The 13872-nt window shown below is 37.2% G+C and overlaps 1 long non-coding RNA gene across 2 annotated transcripts in view; it reads left to right on the top strand.

Moving 5' to 3' along the window:
• Gm33206 overlaps window positions 1-13872 on the top strand; it is a 128723-nt gene that overhangs the window by 54674 nt on the left and 60177 nt on the right. The window contains exons 3-4 of one of the 2 annotated variants that reach the window (XR_880723.3): window positions 6485-6582; window positions 12002-13460. This is a non-coding gene — a long non-coding RNA (predicted gene, 33206). Of the gene's footprint in view, window positions 1-6484; window positions 6583-12001; window positions 13461-13872 lie in introns of those variants that run through there. The other variant, XR_880724.2, reaches the window with a different exon arrangement.

The raw sequence follows: 13872 nt of genomic DNA, 5'->3' as shown, positions 1-13872 counted from the left end.
TTCGGAGGAACCACCAGACTGATTTCCAGAGTGGTTGTACAAGCCTGCAATCCCACCAACAATGGAGGAGTGTTCCCCTTTCTCCACATCCACACCAGCATCTGCTGTCACCTGAGTTTTTGATCTTAGCCATTCTGACTGGAGTGAAGTGGAATCTCAGTGTTGTTTTGATTTGCATTTCCCTGATGATTAAGGATGTTGAACATTTTTTCAGGTGTTTCTCTGCCATTCGGTATTCCTCAGGTGAGAATTCTTTGTTTAGCTCTGAGCCCCATTTTTTAATGGGGTTATTTGATTTTCTGGAGTCCACCTTCTTGAGTTCTTTATATATATTGGATATTAGTCCCCTATCTGATTTAGGATAGGTAAAGATCCTTTCCCAATCTGTTGGTGGCCTTTTTGTCTTATTGGTGGTGTCTTTTGCCTTGCAGAAGCTTTGCAATTTTATGAGGTCCCATTTGTCGATTCTTGATCTTACAGCACAAGTCATAAAAAATATTTTTAAATGATTACGCATCCATGTTCTTCCCTTTCTTCCCTCCAATCTATTCCATGCACCCTGTCTTTGCTCAAATTCATGGCATGTTTTTGTGTAAGTAGGTAGATAGATAGATAGATAGATAGATTGTCAAATATATAAATACAATCTCCTCAGTCCATATGTTGCTTTCTCCCCATTTTAAATGTGTCATTTTTTGATATTAGGATATAATAACATCATTATCTCCTTTTATTTCCTCCCTGTAAGCCTTCTCTCATATAGCTTCTTGCTCACTTCTAAATTCATGGCCCCTTTGTCTCATTATCTGTCATTGTACACAGACATATAAATGTGTCTCCCATGTGTGTATACCTCTAAGTTAATAATAAAACTTGCCCAGTCCATGCAATGCTACTGGCATGTACATGTTTTGGGGCTGACCATTTGATATTGATTAACCAATTGGTTTTTCTTTCCCAGGAGAAGCCTGTTTTTCTCACGTTTAGCATTCCTTAATTGCCTTTAGTTCTCCAAGCTGGAATGACTTGAAAACTTCCTTCTGTATTGTTTGTTTGGTTGGTTGGTTGGATTTTGGTTTTTGGTTTTTCAGAGACAGGGTTTCTCTGTGTAGCCCTGGCTGTCCTGGAACTCACTCCATAGACCAGGCTGGCCTCGAACTCAGAAACTCGCTTGCCTCTGCCTCCCAAGGGCTGGGATTCTGGAGGACTGCCTTTCCTAGTACCAGAAGGTGCCACGCAAGCTTCCAAGAAGAGAAGTAAGCAACAGTCCAATCCAACTACGACACCTTTGAGTCACAACAATCAGTATGGCACAATACTTCCAAGGGTACAGTAGTGGCACGCATACCTTGGTGGTAGCCAACAGCTCTCTCAGTTGAACTTAAGGGCCCCCAAACAAAAAGGAAATTATGCTATACTGGAAACCTAGATATCTATTCATGCCTCATCAAACCATAGATCACAGAGGAAAACCTACAACTGCCACTTTACTAACCAGTCTACCTACTCCTTAAATATTTGTCTTTATACCCATTGACAAGAGTGGTTCTGACCCATCATCAAGGGCACTCTCCTTTGCAATAGGAAGAAAGACCATTACAGAAAAACACAACAAAATGAAATGCAGAACTGTGGAGTCTAGTCTCAACAGATACATCTACAAAACTTTTCAACACCTAAGATTCAAGGATGGGCTGGAAGAGGAGTGGAAATATGATAAAAGCCAGAGGAACAGGAAGCTGATCAAGAAACCACATCTTATAGAGATGGTTCCCATTTTTAGAAACCCCTTAAACTCCTAGTGAAGACTCCCACAAATCTAAAAGAGGGAGTAAAGACACATGCATTTTATTCTATTTAATAATTAAATATTTATTTAGAAATAGACCTGATGGTACTTGCTTTAGAGTAAAAACTCCCTGTGGTTATGGAGTACATATACAAAGATATAGACATGTATCAGTGTGGAAAAGGAGCAAGAACTAAATATCTCAAGAGCTGGACTCACGTTGCTAAGCCCATGATTCTAGGTTCTGAATCAAGTTATTCCAAATGTTTGAGTGTGAGGACTGACTGAGCAGGGTAACTCCTGATTCTGTGACTTAAGTCATTAGATATACTAATAGACTATATCTTATACATATGCATCACTTGGAGATATCTAAACACAGCAGTAGCACAGGCAGAATGTTAATACGATCATTTCTTCAGATCTAGCTTGAGCTGTAAGACATTTTGGGCCAGTACATATTGCAAAAATGAATTTGTCTTCAGACTGAGCCTATATGTTTCCTTCGATTGACTCCTCCCATTTCTAGGAGGATTTGAAAGTGTTAAATTTTCTGTGTGTTGCCTTTCTGGCCTGTCAGTAGAGATTACTGGGTATTATCTGTGCTACTAATTTACTTTTCTGACCCAGAAAAGTGTATCTTAAAAAAAAAATCAAGAGAAAGGAGAGAAGAGATTTTAATGATAGGTTCTTGTGCATTAATCAGCATTCCTATAAATTGGCTTTTGTGCTTGAATAGCTCACTTGGTGCCAGGGACAATTCAAACTTTACAATACAAAAAGGTGAGGCTTAATCACAATAGTGTCTAGACAGAAATTCGGTGACAATGCAGTCAAACCATGATTATAAAATTAAAAACAAAACAAAGTAAATGATGTAAAATTACTTTCAACTATTCCTTGGTGCCAGATCCTCTGGCCTCTTCAGTTGTTTTTTTAAAACTGATACTTCTTCGCTTTTGAAGGCTATTTTTCTAGTAAGTTCCTTGGTCAGAGGCAGTGACTCTAACACAAGAATTGGGACAGAAATTTTACTTGCGCCCAAATCAGCTTGGCTGTCCTCTCTTTGGCTCAGCTCTGCATTGCCAGCTCTCTAATGTACCTGTGTTGGACGTCTAGCACTGCCAAAGCCCTGGGTAGTCATTTCATAAGTTGGCAGCCCTAGCGTGCTGCTGTATGTCAAGACAGTGTCCTAGCAACAAAATGACTCACCTCTTAAATTATCTAAAATTTGGTAGAAAACTTATAATTTCCTTTCAATAGGCTTTACTGCCACAATCCAGTTTCTCTTTTAATTACATGCAGGGGAAGGGGTCTGTGTTGTGGTGGGTTTCTTTGATTAGTTTAAATTAGAATTCCTTCTTTATGAATATATATGTCCATATACATGCACATACATACACATACAAATTAAAACTTCATATGTTGCTTCCTTTAATCTCTCTATTTTAAAAAAAATATACATTTTTTTATGTTAGCTTAGGATCAGTTCCAAGTTCCAATCCCCAATTTAGATTACATGCTCTGAAACCAACTCCAAACGTTACTGAGTTTGAAGGTCACAGTGCTATTGATTGATTTCTAGTTATAATGTGTGTTGTCCTAACATGAGCTGTGCTTTTTTTTTTTCCTGCAGCATTGGGCTGAGTCCAAAAATGCAAGGATCAAAGCATCTGGACTTGTTGCTTTTATGTTTGGCATATAAAGGGGCTGGCAGTCACCAATGTGGTCTTGGCTGGTCCTCCTTGTTTTCATTCTCTGATGTGAAACAGTTGGGAATCATAGGCCCTCCAACAGCTAGAGTGGACTCAAAAAACTGGCTTAATATTCTTCCAAGAGTGTGGAAGTGCCAGTCTCGACAGATTTTCAGCAACTATTGGCCACATCATCTCTCTCTCTCTCTCTCTCTCTCTCTCTCTCTCTCTCTCTCTCTCTGTGTGTGTGTGTCTGTGTGTGTCTCTCTCTGTGTGTGTCTCTCTCTCTGTGTCTCTCTCTCCTTCCCTTCCTTCCTCTCTCCCTCCCTCTCTCTCTCTGTCTCTCTCTCTCTCCTTCCCTTCCTTCCCACTTCCCTCTCTCTCTCTCTCTGTCTCTCTTCCTTCCTTCCTTCCTTGATACCATCCCTTTTTTCTTCACTCTTCCTCCCTTGTTCTTTCTTTCTCTAGCAAGGGATTTACTGACTAATGTTTGAAATAGGTAAATATTCACCATAGTAATTCAGCTTTGGTCATCTTTGGTCTCATTAGTTCCTGTGCTCCTTCTTCATATAGACATGATTTTTTTCTTTTATCAATCTGTTCATCTAACCAGTGAGTATCAAATATGACATTCAACAAATAATTTAGAGCTTGTTAACGTTTGACAATTCTATTCAAAGTTCACTAAATTTAGAAAGATAAACTTATTTAGTAATTACAAAATGTTTTGTGTTACATAATTGAAAATTTTATTCAATTAAAATATTGAGCATAATGATATGAAAATCTATTTTTGTTGGGAACATTCATTCAGTTTTCTTGTATTCTAGGGACATATTGTTTATTGCATTAATTTTGCTGGCATGAATACTACACAGAGGGGTAATATTTTAGCATAAAGCTTGATAGTAAGTAAATATTTTAATTACTTAGAAATTCCTTGGTTTTACATATAGTTTTTATACTTATCCTCATTCTATTTATCTTTACTGTTTTGTTCCTCATTATCAGTAGTCACAATGCATTTTTAAAGGACTGTTAGGTCTTACAGGAAAAGACTAGCCTTCTCTAGGGTAAGTGTAGATGTAGATCAGAAGTGAACTTCACAGTTGGACTCATGCTTTATCTATTGCAAAAAGAAAAATGAAGGAAAAGCTAATATTGGGAAGAAAGAAATTTGTCATTATTTGCTATGATATGTCTGTTTACTTAGAATGTCAACAAAATGAATTACCCATATTCATGATAAATAAATGTGGCTAGTAAATTTGTTAGCAGAAATGTTGAGCCATTAAATTTATGCTATTATATATTTAAAAATGCAATATAAGACACAAACTAGGCAACATTTTTTATAATGCAATATAAGGGGAAGTGAAATATGGAAGTATCTTCTAGCAGGAGAAGCATAAGGCCTATGAGAAGAAAATAGGAAATACTATGAAATAAAAGCACAATTTAAATGAGTTTTTAATGTCTCATAGTGAGATATGGACCTTAAATATTTCTCCCTAATTAGTCTATGCATTTAATATTAAGAGGAGCTATTTGGAAGCAGATTGTTGTTTCTGAAATCCATGCAGAAAAAGTAAGTATGAAAATAGAATAAGAACAATTCTGACAAATGACAAATGAGGAATGCATGGGCCCTATATGAAACCATGTTACAATGCTCAGATAATTAAAACTGTCATGCTGGCATAAGACTAGACAGGCTGATTAACTAACTGCCCCCAATGTCCATGGATAGATATAGAGAAGCATTAAACATATGGTAAAGATGGAATTATTGATGGAAGGAAAAGATGTATTTAATAAATATGTTGGAACAACTGGGCAAACATCTGGTAGAAAATAAAGTTGAATCCCTACCTCATACATTACGCCAAAATAGATCCCAAGGAGGATCAAAGATTTGAATTCATAGGAAAATGGCCATGTAGCCTGAAAGTGAAAAACTTTTGTGACTTAGATTCAAATCAAGAAGCAATTAAAACCAAAGAAATTTGATAGTTTCTATTGTGTATATGTCAGAGAATTCTTCATGGAATGTGTGTGTGTGGTGTGTGTGTGTGTGTGTGTGTGTGTGTGTGTGTGTGTGTTTCACTCTCAAACCTCACTTCTGATCTACTTCTACACTTTCCCTAGGAAAGGCTAGCCTTCTCCTGTAAGATGCTAACAGTCCTTTAAAAATGCATTGTAACCACTGTGTTTGGGGAACAGGATAGTAAAGGTAGAGAAAATAAGGAAAAGTATGCATAAGACCAAGGAGTTTTTAAGTAATTAGGATATTTATTTACTGTCAAGCTTTATTTTTAAATATGCCCTTTTACACAGTATTCATGGCAACAAAATTAATGAAATAAACAATCTGTTCCTAGAATATAAGATAACTTGATTGAGAAAACTCAGCCCTATTTAATAGATGTCTGCTATTCATGGAATACACACACACACATATATGTGTGTCTGTGTGTGTGTGTGTGGAGAGAGAGAGAGAGAGAGAGAGAGAGTAAAACCTATAAATGTCATGAAAATAAAGTGCTGTTAACTTTTTCAAGTACAACTCTACGATGAAATTATTGATACAACACTGAGTGAGCAAATCCATGCAGAATATTTATCACAGTACCAGACAAGGAACAGAGTTCCATCCATGATACTTACTCTTTTGTTTGTGTGGCCATAGCCATTCTTCCTGAGGATATTAATATAAGGCTGTGAACTCTCCCTAAATAACATTAAAGGGATTACCAATGAAAACTTCAAAAAGAGTGCAGCAACAGGAAGGTGAGCAAGCAGTGTTAGCCTATACAACACAATAAGCAATTCCAGCCTATATAACACAGTAAACAGTGCTAGCCTATATAACATTGCAAAAACAGTCTTCAATCATCATCCTTTCTCTAGGCATTTTGTTGTTTTCTCTTCATGTGGCTTGGATAAAATACTCTGACATAAGCAACATAAGTGGAACATGTTTTTTTTTTCTGCCTCACAGTTCAAGTGTACAGTCCTCCATGACTGAGAAGTTCAAGTGTACAGTCCATCATGACTGAGAAGTTCAAGTGGACAGTCCACCATGACTGAGAAGTAAAGGTAACAGCAGAATGATGCAGATACGTTAAATAAGGTTGTCCCCACAGGCTTGTCTAAAGGTTCATCTCCCAGACTCTGTCAAGCTGACAATTAACACTCACCACCACAGGAATGCTATTGCATGATATAAGCAATTGTGTTCCTAGGCTCCCATTATCTGATGCATTTACCTCTTAGCTGAACCCGGTTCATATTGGTTTCTGTTCCCTGGAAGTGTAGCTTTCAGCTGATTTTTCAAGATTGAAAAGAAGCTACATTGCAGACTAAACTATACATTTGTATCATTCTAACTTTTGTTGATAATATGTTGCAAACAGCAATGTCCCAAACAGACAAAATAATCAAAACAGTTGTGGCTAAGTCAAAGATGTATCTGAGAAGATCAGTAAGAACTGTAGGGGGATGCACTGTTTATATTTGAACACACAGGACAAGATAATAAATCTAATGTTTAGATGAAACTACTGTAGCACATCTACTCTAAATAAGAAATGGTAACAAAACAAATTAAGTGGTCCTTTGAGACTGTCAGTGATTTTTATAAATATAAGATAAAAGCCACCTATTAAACAGCTGGGTTTCTTTTGTGGTCCATTTCCTACAAAGAGTTAAAGGTTTCGAGCTTCAGTGAAAGACTTTTATGCACATAAAGTTGAGCTTAAGAAAACCTACTGGACTTTTGCATCTTAATAGTTTCCTAGCACACCTAACCTATTTCTACCTCTCAAAGAAGATAGCTTATGTTCCAGCAGGAATACCCACTGTTTTGTTGCTTCCAAATCCTGGGGTGCTTTAAAGTTATAGTACCTAAAAGGCAAACATCCAATATCCTGTTATGGCATATAAGTGTTTACATTTAACATTCAACACAGCTCAATATTATACATATTTGACTCAACTGTGTCTTGATCACAGCTTCCTTTTAAATTAAATATATTATGGATTCCAAGTGTCCCTGTTGCCTGAATACTATCCCTTCATGAAGTTTTGGAGATCTTTGTGAATTAACAATATATTTAATTTCTCACTTTCTCTACAGGCTGGATATAACAGTCCCAAATACAGGTTGATCAAACTAAAGAAAAGGAGGTTTGGTTGATTCAAGGTTCATGAGCTGTTAAGGCAACAACCTTAAAAAATCACAGAGCTGTTAGGCTGATGTTCAGAAACTTAGTTTGCAAGCCTTGGCCAGAATACCAAAGTCTTGCAGTTTTCCAAATCATTAACTCTATCTGTAACATAGATACTCAGAGCATGGTGCAGCCAGACAAGGCTGAATGTCTTCTTTGTGCTCCTTCCTTCTGTGTCCCTCTTCAGCGAGACCATGTTTTACATATTCCAGGTCCCCTGTCATACATCCCAAAGCTTTGAGGGGGGAGGGTCTTCTGGAGGGAAATGGCATGGTCAGGCCAGCAGTCTCAAAGCAAAAGCAAGAAGCAAAACCAAGGTGAACATTCTTTGTGCACATAGAAATACTCCTGTTTCGAAAGTGAGCATGTTCACATTCATTTAGGAATCTTTTATTAGGTAAAAACTTGAGGCAAGAAGCAGCACATTCTTCATTTCTTCAATGCAGCAGCAAATTTTCAGATTTTCACACATGCTTTTTAAAATTAAGAGAGGTCCTTCTGTAAGGGAGCATATGTAAGCCATTGGGAGGGGTTGGGGAGAGAAGAGGAAAGAAAACAACTTTAGGTTATACAACTCCCTGTCCTTAAAGACAGCTTGGAGACATGGAAACCATATGTGAACTTTTAGCTAATAAAACATAATGCCAAGATGTGGTGTCTAAAACTATTGCACCCAAAATGTAATTGGACATATGTTCATTTACTTGCTTATAATCAAAACATTAAAAATTGTTTTGAACTCCACTAGGTGTGAGTATTGGACTCACTTAATTTATGTAATTATCTCACATGGAAAAAATGCACTGGTGCCCTGGTGTTATTATTACATTGAGGAAAGTAAATAATGTATAAGCTGGAATAGATAATATCTAAGCAGAACCAAACGGTGCCTATTGCTCGTGCTGAAGAAAGGAAAACAGCTTATTAATTTGACACTGTAGTTGTTTTCCCATGAGCGTGCCATTCAACTGGTATGCTCTCTGCAGACTTACCATGTCAATGCAAAGGAATGTCAGTCTGTTTGAGTAATCAATGCAAATTTCATTTCTTCAATGAGAAAGAACCGTTTTTGCTTGTCTGCTGAAATTGCCAGGATGTCAGGATTTGGTTACTAAGCTCAGTTTATTCATTGTATGGATCTGGATTTCATATGTGAGTTCATTCAAGAATGTTCAAAAAGAGCCTGGAGAGATGGCTCAATGGGTAAGGGGATTGGCTGCTGTTCTATAGGACCTGGGCTAAGTTCCCAGCACCCACATGGTAGGTAACTCACAGCCATACTAACTCTAGTTCCATGGAATCTGACACCTTTCAAGCTCTATAGGGACCAGGTAGACATGTGGTGTACATACATACATACATACATACATACATACATGTAAGGAAAAGATTCATTAACATAAAATAAATCTAAAAGAAGTTTCTTTAAAATAAATAATATCCAAATAGTGTCAGGAGTCCCCTGTCTGAAGGGTCTGCTGTGTCACTTGATCCATTTATTCCTATTTATTAATATGTTTGTTTATTGGCTGACTGGCTTATTGAACACCCAGAGAAGAAAATTTACTAAAAATTAGATTATATATATAATTTTTAATGTTTTGGATATAGGTGAGTTATCACACTTTCTTATATTAAGCATAGACAATGATTTCCATAATCACTATTTTTAATCTATAGAGAACTGAGTCATAGGTATAAGAAAAATCAATAAAAGACATCCAGACAGGAAAGGATGATGTAATTATTGCAGTTGGTTGAGTAGATTTATATAAAGAAAGGCCTAAAAACACACATACAAACACATGCACATATGCATGCACACACACACAAAACTATAAATACTCTAATTCATGAAGGTTGTAGGATAAAAAAGCAACATACGAAAACAACAACAACAACAACACAAAAACCCCAAAAACCAAATTCCTGTCTTGCAAGAAGAATCCATCCTGAGAGTCTAAGGGGTAACAAACTAACTATAGTGATATTAACTCTGCTATAACTGAAAAAACGCATGTCTTACATATTCTTGCTGCAAAATAGAAAGTTTGCTATGTGAGATGGTGTATGGCTACATTAGATTGGTAGTGGTAGTAATTTAACACCATGTGTACATATCAAAAGTAAAAAGAAAACTAAATATAAAAGCCAAAGCAAATCAAGATGATTCTTTAATTTAGGTAATTTGAGGGGAAATAAGAAACTTAAATTAATTAATAACAGAATTATTGAGCTATAAGGAAAACATTAAAATTCAATTTTCTCCCTCAAAACAAGGTAGCACAGAGAAACAAAACAAAACAAAACAAAATGTGTAGAAATGATATGTAAGACAATTTCTCATCCTCCTGGGGGCCATAATGCAAACACAGTGAGATTAGTGGGGCTGGGTGACATGAGAATGCTGTGCACTTCCAACATTTTACTCCTGTGTGTCTCATTACCAATTCATTAAAGAGATTCAAAACATATCCATCTGTCTGTAATCAATAACTTTTGGAATATATCTTCTACTCTTAGACATTACAGAACCATTACAGGGTAAAGTTTTTCAGAAAGAATATATACTTAGGCATGCTAACGTGAAAGGCAGATAGCAGCATCCATTGATGTGGGCTGTGAGGTGGGTCTGTGGAGAAAGCGCCTGCTGTCCAAGACCAAAGACCACACTACAGATCTCCAGACCTCAGGTAAATGGTAGGTAGGTATAGTCGCCCACCTGTAGTTCTTGGTTTGAAAGGAGAAGATTAATGGGCTCCAGGTTCAATACAAGATCCTTTAAATAGATAATGTGAAGAGAATCTGAGACAGTCAGCATTTAGCTCCCATAGGCGTGCATACGTATATTCAATATGCATCACCTCCCTGTGTAGCCAGACACATTTGAACATGCATCCATACATGTACAGATATTCTCCCACCCCCACACCTCCAACATTAAAATCCAAAATACTGGATCAGCAAAAACAGCGTCAGGAAGACCAGGAAACAAGTCAAGATTAGAAAGTTAGTTCCTCGTGTGCCTAAAGATAGTTGATCAATTAAGGGATAGTGCCAAAAATCAAGAAATGAATGAAAAAAAATTAAGTTGAATTTAAATCTGAAAATAAGAGTAACCCTTTGATATTTTAAGTTTTGTATTAGTGTTGTGAAATTTACAGATTGGTGAAAGTTGGTGAAGTAAGACTCGCATGGGCAATGTTTATGGGAGCCACATAGAAGGCCCGGTTATTCCTGTACCATGTTACTTTTGGAATGGACAACAGCAGCAACTTTCCACAGAGTGACTAAGACATGACACTGTCTTGTGCTTATGAAAATTTGGTGAAAAGTCTCCATTTATGTGGTTTAACCTCTGAGACATAGCTGTGTCCCACCAGCACCTGGAACATAGAATCTTAACTGTAACAATGTAACTGGTTGTTAGAGTTAGATATTCTACCACTGATAGAATATCCATATGAAAAAAATCATAATGTCAGATCCATTTGTAGTGCACTGGGTTGAGAGGAAAGCCACTGAAAATTAAAAATAAATGGCTCTCCTTTTCTCTTTACATGAATACGACTATATCTGCATGAACAAATGGGAAGTGAGAAGATACTTAGCGTCTACAAGAAGCATAGCATTGCTAACTTCCCTAGGTTGGTGCTCTGTATTCTGTAGGGAAGAGGTGTTCCTATGAGAGCCAGCAGAGCTATCAACTATAACTAACCAGTTCTCAAAGCTTCTTACTATTTCCATATAGTTCATATCAAGAATGTGGAAATAAATCATAATTAAATGCATTTGTAAAATTGTCTGTATTACAAGGATATATTGAAATCTATTAATAAATAGTCCTTCTCTGTCAGACAATAAATTATTACACCACTGTGGGGAAAAACAAGAGCAGTGGGTGGAAACTATCTAGCTTTACATAGTAACTCTACCACTTGCTAACTTCAACACCTTTGACCTAGCATCCTTTCTGAGTCCTTGTGTTAAAGCAAAAATTAATGGTGTTTTGCTTTAAATGTCTTAGGAATGTAATGAACTTTAAGTGGAGTGTTATAGGCCATATCCTTAGACTAGTGTCCAACACATACACACACTCACACATATATAAATCCTCATGTTAGTAGAGGGCTCTAAAGATTGAAGCCCCTGACTTACAAAAATATGTTTGATTTCATCCATTCAGTTACTAGCAGAAATGAGGTTTTAACCCAAATATGCCTGAGTTATCTTTCATCAGAGTCACGGGCATTGCTATGTGAGCTGGAACTCTCTGAATGTCCCTTCAGGTGGTGCCCTAGATACCAGTACACCAGAATGGATCAGCCTGCCATTGCTCCAACCCCCTCATGGCCAAAGACTGTCAGACACCCTTCACTCTCCAATGACCTCTGTGGAATTCATTGAACCTAAGCTGCAGATCTGAAAACTTAACTCATTCAAAGGAAACCAAAAGGTCTCCATTTCCTCAGAGCAGCCAGAATGGTTCTTTAGTTTGTTTGTTTGCTGAGGATCGCATGACCCTCCAAGGAGAACGTGTAAGACTCAGGAGACTCGTTGATTTTTCAGTGTTGAAAACAAATGACATGATAACTGGACAGGCTTGGATCCAGAGGGGGCAACAACAAACAAAATCAAGAGGTACTTCAACAGTACTGTTGAAGTTTGAAAAATCCATTACCAAGTCGTGGAAAGAAAATAACTCGAGGAAATATCATCTAAGGTCGACCGTTTCCAATCACTGGTACTCCATCCATTATATGCTCGAGTGGTTCCAGGAACAACAGAAGACCATACACTGCTTCAATGCCAAGGACAAGAAAGGCAACCCAGCCTGTCGGCCTGACTTCCCCTCACTCAACCCCAACACTTCAGGCTTCGCTTCCCTGCCCAGATGAGTTAGACATTTGAGAAGAGATTTTGAAGCCAAGGGCTTTGTTGTCAAACAAGTCCCTCAGCTCTCTTGTAGTCTATCTGTTGCTTCCATAGGCCTTGCACACAAAAAGTATTTGAGGGGGACAATAAAATGTGTCAGCCAGTCCATGTTAAATCTTGGTGTCTTACATCTACATTTTAAGAACTATGGTCAGCATCATGGGTGTGCAGTAGCTGATTAGTAGAGGTCTTGTGTGTGCAGTAGCTCTTTACACAGGCCTATAAGTCATGATCATTCTACATGAGAGTAAGTCAACACACCTATTTTGAATATGTTTTATGCATACTTCACAAGTATGATCTTATATGCAGTCCAAAAATCCGTGGCTTTTCACCTGGCAGAATTTAGAATGCTTCACACAATACTGTAGACTAGATGATAGTTCTCTGTCAGACTGTAGGGAGAACACAAAACTTGTTTGTGACAACCAGAAAATTGATACCACTGAAAGAACCAAAGGTTCTGATGACTGAAGCATCTCATCATGAGAGTGAAAAATGAATTAGCTTGTCTAATAGATATCTTTTCATAAAAGAATGGATGGGTAAGAGAAAATTGAATTGTAGCTGGTCTGGAAGTTTGACACAATCTTTTAAAGTACACATATTGACAGTGACAAAAATAAACAAAGCACACAGTTATACTGAGACATTATTCCTAAATTCCATTTGACATTCTGTTCATTTGGGTTTGACTCAAACGTTTATGCTGAAGAATTCAAAGTTTTTCTGAGCCTCAACACATGTATCTCAAACCTTCTTTGAAAATTTAATTATCAGTGTTTGTGGGATAAAGCTTAAATGAGACTGTCAGCTTGGTGGAGAATTAATATCTAATTAGAATTAATATCTAGAAAGAATACTGTCTAGATATAAAGTTTTTGTCTGAAGATCCTCATAAAACTATATTAAAATTAATTATTCAGAGGACATTTGTCCTAGAAAGAAGGCTAGTTGCTTAGCATTGAGATGACAGTATTTGTTGCTCACAGATGATGATGTCTGCTACAGTGAGTTGGACAACCTTGAAAAAAGTAAAATAACTCTACATGGAGTTTATCAAACAGAAATCTATCAAACAGATTGGAGACAGTTTATAGATAATACTGGTTGTGACAGTGGTGGTGGTGGTGATGATGGTGGCAGAGTGTGTGTGTGTGTGTGTGTGTGTGTGTGTGTGTGTGTGAGAGAGAGAGAGAGAGAGAGAGAGAGAGAGAGAGAGAGA

Source organism: Mus musculus, chromosome 3 (assembly GCF_000001635.26).
Source record: "Mus musculus strain C57BL/6J chromosome 3, GRCm38.p6 C57BL/6J".
NCBI classification, from domain to species: Eukaryota; Metazoa; Chordata; class Mammalia; order Rodentia; family Muridae; genus Mus; species Mus musculus.
The sequence above is the reverse complement of the archived record's forward strand: the minus strand, read 5'-3'. Positions and strand labels throughout refer to the sequence as shown.